Source organism: Procambarus clarkii, chromosome 82 (genome assembly GCF_040958095.1).
Source record: "Procambarus clarkii isolate CNS0578487 chromosome 82, FALCON_Pclarkii_2.0, whole genome shotgun sequence".
Taxonomy (NCBI): domain Eukaryota; kingdom Metazoa; phylum Arthropoda; class Malacostraca; order Decapoda; family Cambaridae; genus Procambarus; species Procambarus clarkii.
In genome coordinates, this window is record NC_091231.1 from 3797935 (window position 1) to 3815041 (window position 17107).

At 51.0% G+C, this 17107-nt stretch overlaps 1 protein-coding gene across 36 annotated transcripts in view; it reads right to left on the reverse strand.

Annotated features, from left to right (window-relative positions):
• pins (G-protein-signaling modulator pins) overlaps positions 1-17107 on the reverse strand; it is a 188747-nt gene that overhangs the window by 101389 nt on the left and 70251 nt on the right. For 11 of the 36 annotated variants that reach the window (XM_069315865.1, XM_069315856.1, XM_069315848.1 and 8 more), the window contains exon 1: positions 13879-14246. The exons of 19 other annotated variants lie outside the window; for them this stretch is intronic. The gene's annotated coding sequence lies outside the window, so the exon portion shown is untranslated. Of the gene's footprint in view, positions 1-13878; positions 14248-17107 lie in introns of those variants that run through there. 6 more of the 36 variants (XM_069315862.1, XM_045752246.2, XM_069315858.1 and 3 more) reach the window with 1 other exon arrangement.

Genomic DNA, 17107 nt, shown 5'->3' on the forward strand with positions numbered 1-17107 from the left:
TGGGGGTGCACTACCACTCACAAGGTGGGTATGGGGGTGCACCACCACTCACAAGGTGGGTATGGGGTGCACCACCACTCACAAGGTGGGTATGGGGTGCACCACCACTCACAAGGTGGGTATGGGGTGCACCACCACTCACAAGGTGGGTATGGGGTGCACCACCACTCACAAGGTGGGTATGGGGTGCACCACCACTCACAAGGTGGGTATGGGGTGCACCACCACTCACAAGGAGGGTATGAGGTGCACCACCACTCACAAGGTGGGTATGGGGTGCACCACCACTCACAAGGTGGGTATGGGGTGCACCACCACTCACAAGGTGGGTATGGGGTGCACCACCACTCACAAGGAGGGTATGGGGTGCACCACCACTCACAAGGTGGGTATGGGGTGCACCACCACTCACAAGGTGGGTATGGGGTGCACCACCACTCACAAGGTGGGTATGGGGTGCACCACCACTCACAAGGTGGGTATGGGGTGCACCACCACTCACAAGGTGGGTATGGGGTGCACCACCACTCACAAGGTGGGTATGGGGTGCACCACCACTCACAAGGAGGGTATGGGGTGCACCACCACTCACAAGGTGGGTATGAGGTGCACCACCACTCACAAGGTGGGTATGGGGTGCACTACCAATCACAAGGTGGGTATGAGGTGCACCACCACTCACAAGGTGGGTATGGGGTGCACCACCACTCACAAGGTGGGTATGGGGTGCACTACCAATCACAAGGTGGGTATGAGGTGCACCACCACTCACAAGGTGGGTATGGGGTGCACCACCACTCACAAGGTGGGTATGGGGTGCACTACCAATCACAAGGTGGGTATGAGGTGCACCACCACTCACAAGGTGGGTATGAGGACAACAACCAAGAGTCGGGTCAACTACCACCACCAGAATGGTTACGAAACGCACAATAAACGGATCAAACCAAAAGTGTGAAGGTAAGGCAGTGAACCAGCGGGACTGTTGGCGCCCCCTGTGTGTACACGTGTGTGGCGCCCCCTGTGTGTACACGTGTGTGGCGCCCCCTGTGTGTACACGTGTGTGGCGCCCCCTGTGTGTACCTCTGACGAATATTGTGTTTGTTGACACACAACCCTCACCATATCTGCCCCCCCCCTCCCCCCACACACCATCACCCACCATCTGCTCCCATAGTTTTTCTACTCCACCAAGATAACAAAAAAACGGTGTTCTTGCAAACAGCACTGATCAAGAATACACATGACTCAATGACGACAAAATCCCTGGCGCCATATTGACACAATAGTTATTCTAAGCTTAGGGTTAGTACCCCCCGGGTCAGGGACGACGCCACACAAGCTTAGAGGCAACTCTCCCTCTCAGGGGATCACAGCCCCCGGGTTCAAGAGGTCCACGAGGCTTGTATCTCCACGGCACGGAACACTGCCTTCTCTGTCTTTTACCAGAAATTGAGGCATTACAGACTCAGGCGGGGTGACGTGCAGGCCCGGAGGCACGTACACCCCGCCTGAGTCCACGTCTGGGTGTGGGGGGGGGCACGTAGTCCACGTCTGGGTGTGGGGGGGGCACGTAGTCCACGTCTGGGTGTGGGGGGGGCACGTAGTCCACGTCTGGGTGTGGGGGGGGCACGTACACCCCGCCACACACACACACACACACACTAATCACAAAGCTGCACATTAATGCACAAGCATCCACTGGGATACAAAAGCAGCACGTCGAGTCATTAAGAGAGTCAACAATTACACCGCCCTAGTGATTGATGCCACAGTCATGGTAAACATCGTTACCACCAACCATGCCACCATCATGGTACACTACTGCACCCCCAACCATACAACCTCACACACACACACACACACACACACACACACACACACACACCACACACACACACACACACACACACACTACCACCACCAAAAGAATCTTAAGTCTTCAAGTCTATCACGGCGCGGAATTATCACCGAGTCTGCATCACTTCCTGCACGTATAACTAGTGATAGATCTGAGCATTACCTTTACCGGGAGCAAGTAGCTTGGATCGCTTCTGTACCAACAAGATATCCGGTAAGGATCCCATCTGCTGTCACAGCAAGGACGGCTGTCACCCAAGACACCAATGGGATATTTGTTTAATTATTTCCCCGGAGGCGCGAGTTTATTGGGCAGCGTCACTCATCCTGTGAGTGAACATGCCGCCATACCACCATGTACAACACCCATCCAGTTGGAAGAAAACCTACAGAGTTCTTAATCCTGTTACTTGTACGCAGAAACAGCTGGGACCTACTTAACTGTCTTAAGTAAACCAGGCTGTAAAACTAAAGTGATGTTATCTTACGCGTGTGAAGTTGGGGAACGTTTTAAGAACAGTGTCTAGATTTGACAAAACGTGCTTTCCTAAGTCAATGTGGTTATCTTGAGATGATTTCGGGGCTTTTTTAGTGTCCTCGCGGCCCGGTCCTCGACCAGGCCTCCACCCCCAGGAAGCAGCCCGTGACAGCTGACTAACACCCAGGTACCTATTTTACTGCTAGGTAACAGACATAGGGTGAAAGAAACTATGCCCATTGTTTCCCGCCGGCGCCCGGGATCGAACCCGGGACCACAGGATCACAAGTCCAGTGTGCTGTCCGCTGGGCTGACCGGCTCCTGTACGTGGGGATTATTATGCTACACATATTTATAATGTCTCTAAGATGGGCACAATATCTCACTTATTCTCCAACTTCGCTCCTCAGCTGTCGTTTCCAGCCCGAATCTCCATAAGAATTTGTATTCAAGACGAATTGGCAATTGTGAACTCCCTCCTTCGATCAATTCCCTTTTCGTCCAAAATGATTAAGGATGTGGGCAGCGACTGGACTCTACAGCGTACAGGTTCACTGACGTGCTCTTATGCCCCCTCATCCTTTCCTCCGCTACTTTGCCGTGGTATTATTTGACAATGGCCCCTGTTTTGTAGAATTATCTTAGGGATGAAGCACCTAATGTGGTCTCCTTCAGCGCCCTCTGCAGCCAGCACATCTGCTCGTTCATTCCCCACAGATTCCATGGGGGGTCAGATCTTGAGCTCATTATGTAATCTCTAATCTTTTCCACTACCAATCACAGGATCAGTATCGGATGAGCATAATCAATTAATTCAATTTAAAACTAACGCACAGTCAATGAATCGTTGACGAACGTAGTGAAGTACTCTAACTTGTACCTTCGCTTGGCTAAGAACAAATGTCCAAAACAGGGAGCTTTGACCACTGTTACCAGCGGAGTCCCACAGGGCTCTGTACTTGGACCCATCATGTTTCTAATATATGTAAACGATCTTCCAGAGGGTATAGACTCATTCCTCTCAATGTTTGCCGATAAAAAATATTGAGAAGAATCAAAACATGAAGATAGACAGAGCCTACAGAACGACCTGGACAAACTGGAGAAATGGTCTAGAAAAGGGCTGCTAAACTTCAACTCTCAACTCAGGAAAGTGTAATGTAATGAAATTAGGCGAAGGAAGCAGGAGGCTGAAAACAGAGTACCATCTGGGAGGTAAAATCCTGCAAGAGTTAAATAGAATGATCTGGGGGTTGATATCACACCGAACCTGTCCTTAGAAGCCAACATCAAAAGGATATAATCAGCGGCATATCCAAGATTGGCCAACATAAGAACTGCTTTTAGAAACTTGTGTAAGGAATCATTCAAAACCTTATATACTACTTATGTTAGACCAATCCTGAAGTATGCAGCGCCAGCCTGGAGTCCATACCAAGTTAAACACAAGACAAAGTTAAGAGAAGATTCAGAGGTATGCCACCAGACTAGTCCCAGAACTGAGAGGTCTGAGCTACGAGGAAAGGCTAAGGGAGCTGAACCTCACGTCCCTGGAAGACAGAAGAGTAAGGGGAGACATGATAACCACCAACAAAATTCTCAGGAGAATTGAGTGTGGATAAAGATAAACTTTTTAGCACGAGTGGAACACGAACAAGGGGACACAAATGAAAACTTAGTACCCAAATAAGCCACAGAGACATTAGAAATAATTTCTTCAGTGTCAGAGTAGTTAACAACTGGAATGCATTAGGCAGCGATGTGGTGGAGACAGACTCCATACACAGTTTCAAATATAGATTTGATAGAGCCCAACAGGCTCGGGAACCTGTACACCAGTTGAGTAACAATTGAGAGGCGGGACCAAAGAGCCAAAGCTCAACCCCCGCAACACAACTAGAGAGTACAGTGGTGGAGGGCGCTAGGTGATGGGTGGCTCCAGGTCAACAGTGGGTTCACTACTGACCTCACTCTCCTGCCTCCTCTTCCCTCCCTCCACTCTCACGTAGAGTGTACTCGCTCCAGTCTTACCAGCAGACTATTTGCACCCGATCCTTTATCACTGCAACATTTGGATTAACTAATCATTCACTATTGTACATTTCTAAGGCTTAATTGTTCACTCTTCCCTAAACACGTCCAGGAAACAGGCAAAAACTTCTTCAGTGTTGGAGCTGTAAACAAGTAGAATAAATATCACACAAGAGTCAATGGACTAATCTAAGAAGGTTCACAAGACGGCATTATGCGCCTAACTCGACCCCTGCAAGCACCTCATCCAGGTGAGTTGACTATGTGTGCCTGCACACTGGAGCGTGGGTCGTGCGTTGATGAGTGTCAGCGAGGGTGCTGTCGTCTCTATGTTTATAACATCAACCTGCAGGGTTGACCACTCTGAACTTATACTTGTCAGCCTATGGGGGGTAATACACCTAGGCCAAGGATGGCACGACAATACACAACAAACCAACATGCTTCCTCATTCACTAACTACCCCACAACGTGACCACCGATCATGGTAATACATGTAGAACGCAAGTACGAAAGGATGAATAAATTCACAGCAACAGCGGATAGTTCTGGCCACCCCACCGTACACAGCAAGATTCCTCCAAGGAGTGCCGGACCAACCGGGCTGTGGTGGGTAATGTGGGCCTGCGGGCCGCTCCAAGCAACAGCCTGGTGGACCAAACTCTCACAAGTCAAGCCTGGCCTCGAGCCGGGCTTGGGGAGTAGAAGAACTCCCAGAACCCCATTAACCAGGTATCAACCATGTACCACCACAGCCACTCACACACGGAGACCAAGCAGCCACAGGTGGAATAGTAACCCATTGGCCCTAAGTCTCGTCTCCTGGCTAACACGGTGTACGCTCCCGCATCACAGTTAATACAATATACCCATTATTTCTGAGCGTTGAGAGAGCGATGACAATCACTGCAACAATGATCACAGCACACCTGAGAGCGGAGACTCCGCCAACAACACGCTAAATGAGAAACCAGATGGCATGTCACTCCATCCACTTGACGTGGGCAGTGTGTGCCGGCACGCTGGAGAGAGGGGGGTGGAATGAGTGACGTGGGGGAGACACTGGAGAGAGAGGGGGTGGAATGAGTGACGTGGGAGACACCCTGGAGAGAGCGGGGGACGAATGAGTGACGTGGGAGACACGCTGGAGAGAGGGGGGTGGAATGAGTGACATGGGAGACACGCTGGAGAGAGGGGGGTGGAATGAGTGACGTGGGAGAGACACTGGAGAGAGAGGGGGTGGAATGAGTGACGTGGGAGACACGCTGGAGAGAGAGGGGGACGAATGAGTGACGTGGGAGACACGCTGGAGATTCTTCAGTGTGTAGATCAAGAACAGATCCCTCATTTTCTTGGTCCAAACTATGACCCAAAGCACCCCACCGAGTAGTGAGGGAATTATCAGGGGAAAGCGCCAAGCCATTAGACTATATAGCACTTGGAAGGGGTCAGGATAAGGATTTGGGATGGGACGGGGGGGGGGGGGGAGGAATGGTGCCCAACCCCTTGGACGGTCGGCGATTGAACGCCGACCTGCATGAAGTGAGACCGTCGCTCTACCGTTCACTCCAAGTGGTTGGACCACTGAGTAGTGATTTAAAGCTGTTCCAAATATGTTTTATTTAATCAATTCCGGCACCAAAGTTCTCCGCGCGTTCTCCAGTTGAGCTATTTATCCAGCTTTGAATGAGTATACTTTGAATACTCCAGCCCCTAAATTACTCTAGTGTCAGTCATTAAGAGTGCCATCAATGGTCTGGCACCTCTTGTTTGACAGGTTCTTCTTATTCAACCTATCATTTTTCTTGCAGTTATTACTGCACTGTTTGCTTTAAAAGTAAAGTCTTCTGAGACTATTAGTTCCAAGTCATTTACACAGCTCTATATTTCTATGGTGCAATTTGACTGTGGTCTTTGTGTGGTTTTCTGCTTCCCTGGGATTCACCAATGCCCGGAGCTTAAATATTTATTTTATGTGGTTCAGGAAAAGGCGAACAAATGTTATAATGTGTGTGTGGATGTGTTGGTGTGATAAGAGAAGAGAGAGAACTGGAGCAAGCACAGTACACAGACACACACAGCTTTACACACGGCAACATCCAAATTTCACCAAAATTCACGTAAGCATTCACTTCATCAGTTTATGTCTGTGAATGTATCCATGGGAAGGGAGAATGAGAGTAAAGGTGTGGATGTGAGAGAAAGCATGCGTGAGAGCGTGTCCCTGGTGATGCAGACACGACTAACTAACAGAGAGAAAAGTTAGCGGGCGACCACACGAGATGGATCACCTAACATAATTAAGGCTTCACCACTCATGCCTCCCACTCCCACCTCACAGCAAAGTTTGTCACTCGCCCCCTAGGGCCTTCCCCCGTGTGTCAATGTTCACTCTGCCTCTCATCCCCTGTAACTTTACCTAATAATAACTAATAATACACACACAGAAATCACAATAGCGTGATGCATCAAATGAACAAATCCACAAGGGGGAATTAAGACGCTGCGATTAAGGCAGCGTCTGGGATGATCTCGGATGTAGGTTCGAATCATCGTCACGGCCCTTGTGGATTTGTTCAACTAATAATAGTTTAAGTTTTATTGTTCTTTATTGTTGGTTACCTGTTTGATAAGACAAGAGAGAGTTGTGCGGCCCTGATCTGAACACTGTCAGCTTCCTCCCTCCCTCGTGGGTGTACTCACCTAGTTGTCCTTGCGGGGGTTGTGCGTAGGCTGTTTGGTCCCGCCTCTCAACTGTTAATCAACAGGTACAGATTCCTGAGCCTATTTAGCTGTATCATATCTACATTTGTAACTTTGTAGAGAGTCTGCTTCCATAAGTGTAGCTGTTATTTCCTGACAAATATGCCAAAAGTAAGAAAAAATCTATTTCAGGTGACTGCCGACATTTTTGGACCAGCAACTGCGCTGAATGTGTCCGTGGACGGGGGGAGGGGGGAGGGGTCACAATTGCCAGGAGGGCCATAACACCCCAACCGCTGCCGCTAGACATGATTTATGACTCAAAATTTGCAGAATCTTCATGTTTGTACATGTCTTAAGAGGAACTTTTTCAGTGAAAAAAAGGTTATTTGCATGAAAACTATTTTTGAATGTATTAGATGGGATCAAAAGGGGAAAATACCCATATATATACCGCTTTTGAAACAATTTCCTTAATATTATTTGTTTATGTCAGTTGTAAATCTGAAATTACACACACTTATATATATATATATATATATATATATATATATATATATATATATATATATATATATATATATATATATATATATATATATATATATATATATATAAGTATATGTATGTATACGCGCAACAATGATAAAAAAAAACACTGATTCAAGTACGCGGAAAAACCACATGTGAAAAATAGAGGCAAATAAGAATGATTCATTCTTTCATTCTACTTTGCTCTGATGAAGGCGATGTAGCCGAAAACGCGTTAAGCATTCTCTATTTTTCACATGTGGTTTTTCCGCATACTTGGATCAGTTTTTTATCATTGTTGGGCGCATGCAACATTATATACATTATATATATATATATATATATATATATATATTAGTGGATATAAGCCTTCAATAGTCAAGAATAGACACCAGAGCAGACAGCAGCTACAGTCACCAAGTGTTGCAGATGATGTGTGTCTTCCACAGAGAAAGCTTAAGGCACACAGAAACATGAGAATTCTTCATATTTTGAGCCATAAATTGTGTAGCAGCAGCAGCGGTTGGCGAGTTACGGCCCTCCTCGACATTTCGACCCCCCCCCCCCCCCCCTTCCCGTCGGACGCGTTCAGACACGCTGCTGCCCCCCAAAATGGCGGCAATCATCCGAAATCGATCGTTTTCTTACTTTTGGCATATTTGTCACGTTTTATGAATCTCTTTTTTTTTAATATTTCAGGAAAAAGTAATTTTTCACTCCAGCCTAGTCTTGATCCGCCCCACACACACCTCGGGCCACCGGGACAACCTCCCATCATGGAACAATACCTCCACTCCCATGGAACAATCTCGTAAGTATCTCCCGTAGCATTTTCGCTATCTACCACGCCGGCACCTCCGCCACAGAGGGAGACCCGTGACCGACTATAAGGACGAATAACCACTCTCCTGTCGCTCTCAACACTGCCACTGACTCCTGGCGCACACAGCTGGTTATCCTCAGAGTCTCAGCCTCGGGTCGACTCCTCAACGGGAAATTAACCAGGAGTGGACAGGGATGAGTGGCCCAACGGGATCACGAAGCTTATCTATAAAGGATGAAATACCGAGTCTCCTATCCCCCCCCCGCACCCCCCCGGCCTGAGGACGGGCTTCCCAAGCCACTCGACTGTCCTCTGGGTCCTCAGTGGTTTACAGCACCGCTTCCTCCTGGTCCCCCCAAAAACACACACACACATTGTGCTTCAAAGTGGAGACTGAGGAGATTTTTCAGACCAAACTGACAACACCAAATTCGGTCACATGCAAAATATTTAATGAAATTTGCAATCCACAAGTGACAACTGACAATATATCGCAGAAAGTCTCCTGACAACACTATCAACATCCTCAAATACACACGAGCGTGTGCGCGCGCTCGCACACACACAGGAGGAAGTGATGTCGTGGAGGCTGACTCCATAAAGTTTCAAATGTATATATGATGCAGCTCGAGAAACTCGGGAATCTGCACACCAGTAAATTGGCGGTTGAGAGGCGGGACCAAAGAGCCGAAGCTCAACCCCTGCAAGCACAACTAGCAGAGCACGCACGCACGCACGCACGCACGCACGGACACGCACATGAATAAGAAGGCTGGGTTAGTTTCCAAGACTGGCAAGAGAGCCTTGTTAATGTGCAGCCCAACCGCCCATATACAAGCTGATGATCAGAGAGGTATAACTCCATAAGTCCCCAGAGACAGATCTCAGCAGTTCCAAGACCAATTAATGAGAACAGAAACCACACAAACACCGCCCCGAACATCGTCTTCCTCGGGCACTTCAACTGTCGGCCACTAAGTAAATGTTTAGTTAGTAAATGGAATGCATTAGACAGTGCTGTGGTGGAGGCTGACTCCATACACAGTTTCAGATGTAGATATGATTGAGCCCAGTAGGCTCAGGAATCTGTACACCAGTTGATTGACGGTTGAGAGGCGGGAAATAAAATTGTGAAAAATAACTAAATACATTTCGAAATTATACATATTCAATTTTCACGGGGTCTTGTGCCCCCGTCATTTTTAACTAACCTTAGAAGAATAGGCGGGGAAGAAAAATGGCAATTATTTTGAAGTTACCTTGAAGCGCTTCCTGGGCTTAGCGTCCCCGCGGCCCGGTCGTCGACTAGGCCTCCTCGTCGCTGGACTGGTCAACCAGGCTGTTTGACGCGGCTGCTCGCAGCCTGACGTATTAATCACAGCCTGGTTGATCAAGTAGCGAAATCATCTCCTCACACCCTAATATAGAACCCCTCCAGTCCGACTCCTAAGATGAATTCTATAGCGGCCCCAGATACCCGCTTGTGAGAGGGGGGGGGGGGGCTCCAGATATGTGGCTGTGAGAGGGGGGGGTTCCAGATATGTGGCTGTGAGAGGGGGGGGGCTCCAGATATTTGGCTGTGAGAGGGGGGCTCCAGATATTTGGCTGTGAGAGGGGGGCTCCAGATATGTGGCTGTGAGAGGGGGGCTCCAGATATGTGGCTGTGAGAGGGGGGGCTCCAGATATGTGGCTGTGAGAGGGGGGCTCCAGATATGTGGCTGTGAGAGGGGGGCTCCAGATATGAGGCTGTGAGAGGGGGGCTCCAGATATGTGGCTGTGAGAGGGGGGGGCTCCAGATATGTGGCTATGAGAGGGGGGGCTCCAGATATGAGGCTGTGAGAGGGGGGGGCTCCAGATATGAGGCTGTGAGAGGGGGGGGGGGTCCAGATATAAGGCTGTAAGAGGGGGGCTCCAGATATGTGGCTGTGAGAGGGGGGCTCCAGATATGTGGCTGTGAGAGGGGGGGCTCCAGATATGAGGCTGTGAGAGGGGGGCTCCAGATATGTGGCTGTGAGAGGGGGGGGGCTCCAGATATGTGGCTGTGAGAGGGGGGGGCTCCAGATATGAGGCTGTGAGAGGGGGGGCTCCAGATATGTGGCTGTGAGAGGGGGGGGCTCCAGATATGAGGCTGTGAGAGGGGGGGCTCCAGATATAAGGCTGTGAGATGGGGGGGCTCCAGATATGAGGTTGTGAGAGGGGGGGGCTCCAGATATGAGGCTGTGAGAGGGGGGGCTCCAGATATGTGGCTGTGAGAGGGGGGGCTCCAGATATGTGGCTGTGAGAGGGGGGGCTCCAGATATGTGGCTGTGAGAGGGGGGGGCTCCAGATATGAAGCTGTGAGAGGGGGGAAGGGCTCCAGATATGAGGCTGTGAGAGGGGGGGCTCCAGATATGAGGCTGTGAGAGGGGGGCTCCAGATATGAGGCTGTGAGAGGGGGGGAGCTCCAGATATGTGGCTGTGAGATGGGGGGGGTTCCAGATATGAGAGAGTGAGAGGAGCCCCCCTGCGCCTCCTCAACACCCCCTCCTCCCTCTCCCAGTCAGGGAGGTCATAAACTGCATTCCAGCAGCCGGGGTGACAGGCTGAGGAACTATATTGGCCTGACCCAGCTGGATAACACCCCCCCCCCCCCTTGCCTAAGGACCAGTGCACCCCTCTTCCCCCCTCCCCCCCCCCACGTACGTACGTACGTACATGCGCACGGACACGCACTCATGCACAGCCACAATGCACGCACGCACAATTATATGGTGGGAGAAGGCTCAACAGTTGACCTGGTGGGTTAAGAGCAGGTGTTGGGCAATGTTTACGACCATAACCACAGTATCGGACTCCTCTAAACAGTTACGCTCTCTACAGGATTGAGAACCCGCCCTAGTGCTGTTTTGAATTCATTCATCAGTATTACGTTCAAGACACCAGGACTCAGGTGGTGGCATGACCTCGGGCCTGCTTGGTCATCTCTTCTGCGAAGGATACTAGATTTTAATCGCGATCTATTAAACCCCATCATGATCCACCTTCATCATCACATTCTTGTAAACCCCGTCATGATCCGAATGTGATGGTGAACTGCGCCATGCTCCACCACCACCATCACCACACCGATAAACAGGGATCCAGACTCCTCTTTAAAGAGCTCTGACACTGACGTCGGAGTGTGTAGTGAGCTATCAACATGTGCTTTCAGCAGTAGGGGAGTGTGGTCGTGAGTGCTGGAGCACACACCAGGTGACCTTGGTCCTCATGTTGCCTCTTGGTAAATGGTGACTGATTCCCCACAAAGGTCTTCACAGTTTTCACCACACATGTCCTCGGTGGCTTAACCAAGACCCACCACCACCCAGGGACACCCACCACCACCCAGGGTCACCCACCACCACCCAGGGACACCCACCACCACCCAGGGACACCCACCACCACCCAGGGACACCCACCACCACCCAGGGACACCCACCACCACCCAGGGACACCCACCACCACCCAGGGACACCCACCACCACCCAGGGACACCCACCACCACGCAGGGACACCCACCACCACGCAGGGACACTGGTATCCAGTAAGGAAGGTCAACAAATGGCATGCATTTAAAGAAATAATTGTGGAAGACACCGCCATCCACAACATTAATTTCAGATTTGACAAAGAACGTGTCAGAATAGTTCAATTATAACGCTACAGGTATAACGAGGCTGGTAGGCTGAGCACAGAGAGCGTGACCTCACTCCCCCGGGGACAGACACTGTTAGGCGAGTACCCAGCAACACACACACGCCCACCAACCCCGCAACACACACACACGCCCACCAACCCAGCAACACACACACACGCCCACCAACCCAGCAACACACACACACGCCCACCAACCCAGCAACACACACACACGCCCCCCAACCCAGCAACACATACACACACACGCCCCCCAACCCAGCAACACATACACACACACGCCCCCAACCCAGCAACACATACACACACACGCCCCCAACCCAGCAACACATACACACACACGCCCCCCAACCCAGCAACACATACACACACACGCCCCCCAACCCAGCAACACACACACACACACGCCCCCCAACCCAGCAACACATACACACACACGCCCCCCAACCCAGCAACACATACACACACACGCCCCCCAACCCAGCAACACATACACACACGCCCCCCAACCCAGCAACACATACACACACGCCCCCCAACCCAGCAACACATACACACACGCCCCCCAACCCAGCAACACACACACACACGCCCCCCAACCCAGCAACACATACACACACGCCCCCCAACCCAGCAACACACACACACACGCCCCCCAACCCAGCAACACACACACACACGCCCCCCAACCCAGCAACACACACACACGCCCCCAACCCAGCAACACGCACACACGCCCCCAACCCAGCAACACACACACACGCCCCCAACCCAGCAACACACACACGCCCCCAACCCAGCAACACACACACACAGGCCCCCAACCCAGCAACACATACACACACGCCCCCAACCCAGCAACACATACACACACGCCCCCAACCCAGCAACACACACACGCCCCCAACCCAGCAACACACACACGCCCCCAACCCAGCAACACACACACGCCCCCAACCCAGCAACACACACACGCCCCCAACCCAGCAACACACACACACACGCCCCCAACCCAGCAACACACACACACACGCCCCCAACCCAGCAACACACACACACGCCCCCAACCCAGCAACACACACACACACACACACACGCCCACAACCCTGCAACACACACACACCCCCAACCCAGCAACACACACACGCCCACAACCCAGCAACACACACACACGCCCCTAACCCAGCAACACACACACGCCCCCAACCCAGCAACACACACACACACACACACACACGCCCACAACCCTGCAACACACACACGCCCACAACCCAGCAACACACACACGCCCACAACCCAGCAAAACACACACGCCCACAACCCAACAACACACACACACGCCCCCAACCCAGCAACACACACACGCCCCCAACCCAGCAACACACACACGCCCACAACCCAGCAACACACAAACACACACGCCCACAACCCAGCAACACACACACGCCCCCAACCCAGCAACACACACACGCCCCCAACCCAGCAACACACACACGCCCCCAACCCAGCAACACACACACGCCCCCAACCCAGCAACACACGCGCCCACAACCCAGCAACACACACACGCCCACAACCCAGCAACACACACACGCCCACAACCCAGCAACACACACACGCCCACAACCCAGCAACACACACACGCCCCCAACCCAGCAACACACACACGCCCCCAACCCAGCAACACACACACACGCCCACAACCCAGCAACACACACACACGCTCACAACCCAGCAACACACACACTTTAGGTCCCCAGTAATGCACACAGTTACTTACGTAATGACAGGTAGAGGCGATGCTGTGTGTAGCTTGAGTCCCACCCTGGGACTCACTCACTCACGCCGGGACTCCTCACTCACTCACGCCACCACCACCGAGCATCACATGGGTCGGTCTAGGAGCTCAGTCGGTTTCCGGAACAATACGCAGCTCTCACACGACTTACAACAGTCTTGTTGACCTCCTCTAGTCTGGAGGGCGGGCTGGGGTCAGCGAGTGTACCGCACGAGGAGCGTGGTCAAGAGCGGACAGGTCAGACAGAGGTCAAAGTGACAGATTGCGGGAGGGAGGTGCGCGCGAGACAGGGAGGTGAGCGGCAGGTGTTGCCTCGCCAGCCGGTGGGCCAGAACTGAGGCAGGCAGCCAGTGGCACCACCGACACACTCCCGAGGCCCTCGCTACGCCTCGGCCCTCACATCCTAGCATCAGGGAGTGTCGGGAACATGATACACCTCCAACACCCTCCACACACACAACACCTCACACTTGGACAACCGTAAACACGTGCGACACGGCCCCCCAGGCCCGCACCGCTCTTTAACACCCTCGCCCACCCGACCGAACACTTAGGCCCACCATCTGATTTATTACGCATAAGTCAATATTCCCCTCGGTGGACAGGTTACACCTCAGGTATTGTGACCACCGGTTACACCACACAGTGACCCTGGCGGCACCATGGGAGCCGGTCAGCCGAGTGGACAGCACGGTGGACTTGTGATCCTGTGGTCCCGGGTTCGATCCCGGGCGCCGGCGAGAAACAATGGGCAGAGTTTTTTTTCACCCTATGCCCCTGTTACCTAGCAGTAAAATAGGTACCTGGGTGTTAGTCAGCTGTCACGGGCTGCTTCCTGGGGGTGGAGGCCTGGTCGAGGACCGGGCCGCGGGGACACTAAAGCCCCGAAATCATCTCAAGATAACCTCAAGATGGTGGCTGGCACCACACACGTGAACAGGCTCCGTCACCACTCTAGTCAACCACTGACTACTCTATTTCAATTGTGCTCCTAAACTATGACCTTCTTGGTTCATGTTGTGCAATCTTTGGCCAAGTGGTCTTAAGTTTACTGGTTATTCTCGTCTCAAGGATGGGTTCGAGGAGGTGGTGACCCACCACCACAAAGGACAACGTGACCCACCACCCAGGAGACAGTCATCAGCCATTGAATAAAAGATAACTGTCCTCGTTGTATTTCCAATTGTTTACTGTCCCGTAACAAAGACTATTTTCTTAGCAGCTTGGGGGAGGAGGGTTAAGAATGCTGTGTTCCTGACTCGCGATAATGTCTTCATATATCACTGGCGAATCACCATTGCAAGGGGGGGGGAAGAGGTAATAAATACTATATTTGAATGAAAAACTTTTCTGATTTTTTTTTCTTGCAAGAAAGAGCAAGTGATCTTTAGTAAGAGGTCAAGGTGAGAGGCGGGACCGTCTGCCGCGACTCCTGTAGGACCCAACACCCGCGGCGGCGTGAGTGGTGACGCTACAGTGACGCCAACACCCGCGGCGGCGTGAGTGGTGACGCTGCAGTGACGCCAACACCCGCGGCGGCGTGAGTGGTGACGCTACAGTGACGCCAACACCCGCGGCGGCGTGAGTGGTGACGCTACAGTGACCAACACCCGCGGCGGCGTGAGTGGTGACGCTACAGTGACGCCAACACCCGCGGCGGCGTGAGTAGTGACGCTACAGTGACGCCAACACCCGCGGCGGCGTGAGTAGTGACGCTACAGTGACGCCAACACCCGCGGCGGCGTGAGTGGTGACGCTACAGTGACGCCAACACCCGCGGCGGCGTCACACACACCACCGCCATGTGTAACTATCATGTTAGGATAAGTTTAATCAACAGTCACACACAAATAATCTCTAACGGATGTGTGTGACAGATTTGCCTTAAACCGTCAAATACATTAGCCAACCAGAAAAGAAAACACTAGACCTTATTTTTACAAACTACAATGTTTGTAAACAACTAATGGTTTGGAACATAATAATCACAAATACCTATTAATCAGATTACACTCTAATCGAAGTTCAGACGAGCATGGACAAACAAGTTCAGACTAGACCCGTGCAACCAGTCTCCCAGCCAAGAGGAGAATTCAGTAATCTTAAATTTCACAATAAACTGATTAACTAGGAACTGATAAACTAAGACCACACACAACCAAACAGGGAAGAACAGCAAGATAGTGCAAACCTAAATTAGTGCTTCGAGAAAATAGACAGAGCAGTCAGCAGCACTAGACATAGGAAGTTACATACACTAAGAATAGAAAGAAAAAGATGCATATTAGAGCGAGAACGGTGTTCCCTCTATAGGCAAAGAAAACAAATCATAAAACAATTTAAACTCCCTGCCCACCTCCCCAACAACGACGAGAAAGGTTTTACAGAGAAATAGAAACGATAAAACTAAAGCTATGAAGATATCAAGTCCAGGAGATGAAAGACAGCCAAAGGTCTTCAGTGGAATACAGAGGAACCAAAAATACTTTTTCTTCTGTGCAGAATCTAGAACAAAATTTACTTCTAATATGAGTGACATGAGTGAAACCCCGAGGATACAGTATTTCACTCATTTCTTTGTTGGTTTCGGAGGACTCTCAGAAATACCGAAGTTTCTGTTTTCAATGAGCCCTAAACACACTGAAGAATGATGACCCAAACGAATTCTTCATGAATGTCATACTAAACCAAGCTCTCTCTCAAGCCTGGCCCCGTGCCGGGCATGGGAAGTAAAACTCCCAGAACCCCATCCAGGTACAATCCACGTAACATCCAATCAGGTATCAGATGTCACCCTAACCCCACTGAAGCGGCCGCAGACAGTATGCTCATGCAACTCACATCAGGTCAAGAGTCCTCGAATTTTATGTTCATAAAAAATTGGAAAAAAACTATCACAGACCCTAAACATTATTTGGAGACAGAACCTAGATATTGGTGCTATCCCTAACAACTAAACACAGCGGAAACCGTGCCACTCCACAAAGGAAGCAATTCAAACAATTTACAAACAGATAGCACTAACATAACACATCATAAAAAATCTTTGAAAAAGAGGTGCTACAAATTAAGATCATAAAACACATGGAATACCTGGTTGATAGGGTTCTGGGAGTAGTTCTACTCCCCAAGCCCGGTCCGAGGCCAGGCTTGACTTTTGAGAGTTTGGTCCACCAGGCTGTTGCTTGGAGCCGCCCGCAGGCCCACAGGC